Here is a 7086-nt window from a genome sequence, read left to right as displayed (position 1 = left end):
GTTGTTGTGCACCCAATGTAGTTAACTAAATATAAATTTTAGGGAAAATTTTGTATATGCTTAAGTAGTTAACTAAATATAATTTTTAGGAAAAAATTGTATATGCTTAAATAGTTAACTAAATACAATTTTTAGGACAAACTTGTAGATGCTTAAGTACTAGGGCAGTAGGGAACGGTTAGGGCAGTAGGTTTAACTAGAAATGTTAGGGCATTAGGGTTTAATGTTAATTAGGGAAGTAGGGTTTAGTTTAGAGAAAAAAGTTAATATAAAAATATAAATTTCTATTAGTGATGCAAGTCCAGTAGGTTCTTAATTTTTACTGATTTTTTATTATGACAGAAATTTAGGACATAATTTGAATGGAGTTCTAGGGTTCATAATTTGAAATTTAGGACAGAAATTGATTTCTAGGGTTCAAAATTTATATTAGTATTAGGACAACAATTTAGGACATAAATATGTAAAGGTTCTAGGTTTCAAGGGTTCATCCATCTATATTTGGTTTTTGAATTGAGTTTGAGAGAGCATGAGATTTGTGTAGATTTTCTTTAAGTGTCAAACACTAGAAGATCAAAATTTGAAGTGGTCATGTTATATGCAAATTCCTCAATAGTGTTTGCTCATGTTTATCTACTATTGTAGTTGCTCATGTACATGTTCTTAAGTGGTCCTGTTATATGCAACATTGAAGTGGTTCGATTGTGCCCAAGTGGCCTTTTGTTGTTTCCAGGGAATGAAGCCGAGTGGCCTATGTTTTGTCGGAATGTTGATTCATTTCCGTTCCAGCAAATTTCAGGTGCTCGATTTGTCCACTTTTTAGCAAAAGTCATGCCGAAATTTTTCGTGAATTTTGGCATGACTTGAGCATGAGACCCAACCCGACACCGAGACCGGCACCAAGACCGGTGAAGCCGGTATTGAACCAAAACCGAAGAGGAGACGTCGACGCCCAAACCAGCTCATCACTACTAGACTGGTGGTCACGGAGGTGGACGACGACAATTTTGAGCCAAAAGCGCATGCGGAAGCGCGAGTGTGTTATAGCAATCAAATAGGCTACATCATACGGACAACCACCACCATCAACGATGAGAAACTAAAGAAGATAGAAAATATGAATCCTAACGAAGCTGCACCAGGTATTCTTGTTCCCGTGTCGGGATGAAAAGAAATATACTGATCCAGTTAAAGACCTGGGAATCAAGAAGTCAAACAAATGCGCCATGAGCAAGTTTAGCGACGCGTTGGCCGCCTGGAAAGTAAGGGTGAAAGCAAGGATCATCGACAAAAGGGAACCCTACTCCGAGATTGTAAAGGATAATCAAACAATTACGGAAGCGCGGTTTGAAATATTCACGGCGGCTTGCGTTGCCGAAGCTACCAAAGCAAAGTCGAAGTACATGAAGGGGCTTCAAGAGAGGACACTAGTGCAGAACCGGGCAATAGCACCGGTTCGTAAGGCCCTTTAGTGCCGGTTCGGTAACCGGCACTAAAGTGTGGGCACTAAAGCCCCCCCCCCTTTAGTACCGGTTCAGCACAAACCGGTGCTAAAGGGCAACCACGTGGCACGAGCCAGCTCCGGGGGCAGGGAGCCCTTTAGTACCGGTTGGTGACACCAACCGGTATTAAAAGGTTGGGGGGGGTGGGTTTATGATTTCCTTTTCATTTAATTTTGTGTTTTCCATTTAATTCTTTTTCGTTTGCTGGTATTTTACGATACTACACATTGTACATGTTATGCATATATATAAATAGAATTTCTAGTAGAACCGATCATATATATATCATCAAATGTCTCACAAACCACCATATTAATTCACACATACACACATGTATATATATATATATACAATTAGCTAGCTATATACAATTTCTCCTACAATGTTGCCTTCGGAGCCAGTGGCATTAGCCTAATTGGTGCCTTCGGAGCACAATGACAATTGGAAGTGGTTCATGGGGGCGGTAGCGGGTAATAGTATTCTCCGTTCGGATTTATGACCTGATCGAGCAAAAATCCCGCTATTTCCTCTTGAAGTGCTTGTACGCACTCCGTTGGTAGGAGCTTCTCCCGCACCTCTGTGAACTGTTAAGAAGGAGATCAATATGCATGTGTATTAGTTATGTGACTAGATAACGATAATGGTGTAAAAATTGTGAATAGTATTCTGACAAACGTATCCATTCCTGTCTTTGAGATCTGCTCCTTTCGGACGCCATCATGCGAATTTCTCACAAACGCAGTATGAACACAGATCAGTCCCCTGCGCCTGCTCAGGGGCCTTTACGAGAATGGAATTTGATCAGATAATAATTAATCAAGCATGATAATTAAAGAGATGGCAGCTAGCTAGCTAGCTAGTACTACTTAATTACTTACCTTGGGTCGAAACCATTTCAGTCTTCGTTTCCATTGGCCTGGAGTGACGCTGATGAACCTTGCCCATATCAGGAAATGACGAACTAAATAGGCCGAGATATATAATTAATAATGATTGAAATTACCTGTTGACTATCCCATACAAGATGTTGTAGTCAGTTTGTTTTTTGAGTAGTGAGTCCAGTATTTCAACTGTTCCGGCGTCAACTTTAATGATACCCAAGATCCAGTGAAATCTGCATGCACACACGTGCATGTCTTAATTAAGCCTGCATATGTAAGCAAAAACATGTAGCAGGTAGTAGACAAAAACAGAGAATTTGTAGTACAAGACAGTATGACTCACTACAAGTTGTAAGGAAGTAGTATATCTTCATTGTTATTGAGGCGCTTCAAGAACTCTAGCATGCTGTCCTCTACACTTTTTTCATGATATGCATCTAATTTCCATGTGTATTCATTAACGGTGTTTGGGTCAATGAACCCAATGCCATAGCGTCCACCTTTTTCATTTCATACATCTTCATCCTGCGTAATACCACAGAAAAGAATATAGTGAGGATAATTACACGTAATGATTGATCAAAAGGATCACTACAGCTAGCTTGAGACTTAAATTACAGAAAGAAATCACTTACAGACAATAGCAACTGACGATAGATTTGTCGAGTGCGTCGTGATTGTATAACTGAAACAGTTCAGAATACTCAATGGCCATAGCTTTCTCATGGTAGTAATGATCCTTCTTGACATCCACCATGAGGGACTCTCGATTGGAAATCTTGGTAATGTTCATGTACCATTGATGCAATTCATACATTCTCGTTGGGAGCTTCTTAACCTCATCTGGCTTGACCAAGGGTTGGCCCCGGACATATTTCCGTTTTATTTTCTCCTCTCTAAGCGTCAGCATGGGCTCGATCTCAAGGAGTTGTCCAACAGTGATCTTGAGGATTTCAGCCTGCATTATATGCACCTCGGTTATTACCACATCGCCCAGCTGGGGAACGTTAACAGTTTGCCTACAATAATATTGGGCGCGTGTACTCTTATGTGTTGTTGGCACAACAAGCGGGGGGGATTGATTGCGCCGCCTGTTCTCCCAGCTGGGGAATGGTTTTACCACATTTTTGCCAGCTGATTTGCTCGAGCTCGAGCTCGCCTCTTTGTGTAGACGTGCTCGATTTAACTTCCTGATGTGGCGCTCATAGTTTGTGTCAACAGGCTTGGGAGCTGGTGGTGCAGCCATACGAATGAAGTGGTCAATCTTTTCCTTAGGCACTTTCTCCCTCGGCGGCGTTGCCGGTTTTGGTCCAAAATGGGTGTCCAGTTCTGCCCGCACTATGGCATTGGTTTGCTCCTCGGTCCTCTCATAAGGCCTCTGAGGAAGAGGAGCGAGGCTTGGACCATATTTATATCGCTTGCCTCCGCTTGTACTTCCTGTACTACCTCGACTCGTACCGCTACGTACCATAGCTACGGCATGTCTCTTCTGCGATTGCTGAGGCTGCGGAGACAACTGACGTGGCTGAGTTGGACGAGGAGGAGTGGCCTGAAGCTGTGCCGGACTTGGAGGAGGAGTGGCCTGAAGTTGTGCCGGACTTGGAGGAGGAGTGGACGTCTGACGCTGTGTCAGACTTGGAGGAGGAGTGGCCTGACACTTTGCCGGACTTGGAGGAGGAGTGGCCTCACGCGTTGGTGGACTTGGAAGAGCGGGAGTCTGCTGACTCGGTGGCGGACTTTGATGAGAAGTCGGGTGACGCGGTGTCGGTGGCCTTCGAAAGACGATGCAATCCTTTCTCCATAGGATGATACGATGTATGGCCTCTCCCAATGTGTGCTCGTCGTCACCTCCAGGAATGTCAAGCTATAGCCCCGAATATGGGTCCGCCACCTCATCAACCAAGACACGAGCATAGCCCGCTGGAATCGGGTTGCAATGGAAGGTTGCCTCGGGGGGATTTGTAAAAGCAACGGCGTCCGCCACCTTCATAGATATGTTCTTCATTTTGAAGTGTAGCTCGCAGTTAGTGTTCTCCATGATGTCATCCACGGGGTATCTATCCAGCATTGCGTAGCCTGGGGCGGAACCCACGCTGCTTCTCGGCATGGACGGGGCGGTGCTATTCAATGCTGGATCATCCGCTAGCTGCTGCAGCTGCTGAGACCCCCTTTGCTGGCTAAGTGAGTCGATCTGCTCCTGCTGCCGCTGGAATTTGACTGCCAAGTCCGCGTGCGCTGATTCTAGGCCTTGAAGGCATTCATAGTCCAGCTTCCTCTGCTCCTCCTCCATCTTCCTCTTCTTCTCCTCCGCAATCTTCTTTATCGCATGGGTTCTTTAGTCAGCGTTCCAGTCCGAAAACCCCTCATACCACGGAATAGCGCCCTTGCCTCGTGTTCTTCCCGGGTGTTCAGGATTTCCCAGGGCACGCGTAAGCTCGTCGTTCTCTCTGTTGGGCTGGAACACCCCCGATCGAGCCTCTTCTATTGCAACAAGTAGCTTATCATCGGCTCCGTTCAGACATGCCTTCGTCGAAACTTTGCCTGTCTTCGGGTCGAACTCCCCCCCCCCATGCGCATAGAACCAAGTCCTGCACCTGGGGGGCCAGCTCCTAGTAACCGGAGTTACACCTGCATCCTCCATCTCTTTCTCAGACTTATCCCACTTAGGCATTGCCACCGCGTAGCCATCTGGCCCCGGCTTATGGAACTTATCCTTCTTTCGGCATTCTTCTTGTTTATTCTCGACCGTTCCTTAGCTAATTCTGAATCCTTCAATTTCACGAAATCGTCCCAATGAGCACTTTGCTTCTCTAGTGTTCCCTCGAATACTGGAGTCTTCCTTCCTCCCTTGACGTACTTGTCCCATACACGATTCTTGTGGTTGTTGAATGCAACCGCCATCTTCCTAAGAGCAGCGTCCTTGACTTTCTTCACATCTGCATCTGTGAAATGATCTGGTAGGGTGAAATGTTCCATGAGAGTTTCCCAAAGCAGACCTTTTTGTCTGTCGTCGACAAAAGTAACATCTGGACGTGGCTTTGCTGGCTCTTTCCATGCTTGAAGGGAGATCGGGAGTTGGTCCTTCACAAGAACTCCGCACTAACGAATGAACATGTTCGCAATCTTCTTAGGCGCTCATTGTTCGCCATTAGGTTTGATGTCCTCGATATTGTACTTTACGCCCTCCTTCAAGTTTTTGTTCGGGCCTCGTTTCTTGTTGCCTGAAGATTTGCTCGATCCGGATGGCTGAAAGAAGAAAGATCAATTCGTTAATATATCTTCAAGTCATTTAAAACATGTGATGATCACCAGATGCCTGCTTATATAAATATATATACCTCACCGGTCTTTGTTGTTTCAAGATCAACATTTTCTTCATCATCATCATAATCATAGTTCATGACTTCATCAATTCGGTCGTCGCGATCGAATATCATACCACCCTCCCCCGTGTTGTTTAGAAATTCGGAGCCGTCATAATCTTCTTCATTCTGATCATCATCTGGCCCGCGAGGATGGCGTATGATATCGAACAGGGCCTGTTCTCCCTCTCTGCCGGTATTGTCCGCCATAGCTTTTATTTAACTAATCCAAAAGAAATATAAAACAATTTACTATTCAAATTACATCATCTCGAATAATAGATATAATATCGAATACATCGTCTCGAATAATAGATATAATCTCGAATACATCGTCTCGAATAATATATAATCTCGAATACATCGTCTCGAATATTATATATCGAATACATCACTGGCTAGGTAGCTAATAAAGATCGAATACTACAGAAGAATCTAGGACACTCACGGTTCCTGCGGCGTGGGCGGTGGACACCCAAAGAGAAGGCACCCTCACAAGATCATAGCTCAAGTGAGATCCCTGAAGAACCTGCCAGGTATTGGAGAACCTGCCGCCCTCTAACGCAACCACATAGCGCTGGATGTGCTCGTCCGCCTCCCTGACACGGCGATGTACCACCTCTGGCGGGGCCGGCTCCCTCCGCACCGAAAGTGGCCCACGCGAACGCCACCAAAGGAGATCAGGGTCGACGACGGGCCCTGGGGCCGGGTTCCTCGTCAAGCGGCGCGCCCCTCCAGGCAGCACCTCCCAGTGCCAGCCCGGCGGAGCCCAGTCCCGGACATGGGTCAGCCGGACGTCGTCGCGGAAGGGTCGACGGCGAGGATGCACCGGGCATCGTCGAGAACAAATACTATATGCCCGCAAAAAGTAACATTTTTTTAATGATTGGATTTTGATAACTAAAATTTCTAACATTTCTATATAACTAACATTTCTATAACATTTCTAACAATGCTATATAACTAACATTTCTATCACATTTCTAATATTTCTATAACTAAAAAACAGAAAAAATTATAACATTTCTATATAACTAACATCTGTATAACATTTCCAATATTTCTATAATTAAAAAAAACAAAAATTTCTAACTTTTTATAACTATTTCTATAACTAAAAAACAGAAAAATTTCTAACATTTCTATAAATATTTCTATAACTAAAAAACAGAAGAAAAAAAATATATAACTAAAAAACAGAAAAACAAAGTGTATATGTGTGTGTGTGCTGACCGGCGAGGCGAGAGGCGACGGGGGGCGGCGACGGGCGGCGACGACGGGGATGGCGACGACGGGGACAGGGACGGGGCGGCGACGATGGGGACGGGGACGGGGCGGCGA

The sequence above is a fragment of the Triticum dicoccoides genome, chromosome 7A, assembly GCF_002162155.2.
Source record: "Triticum dicoccoides isolate Atlit2015 ecotype Zavitan chromosome 7A, WEW_v2.0, whole genome shotgun sequence".
NCBI classification, from domain to species: Eukaryota; Viridiplantae; Streptophyta; class Magnoliopsida; order Poales; family Poaceae; genus Triticum; species Triticum dicoccoides.
The sequence above is the reverse complement of the archived record's forward strand: the minus strand, read 5'-3'. Positions refer to the sequence as shown.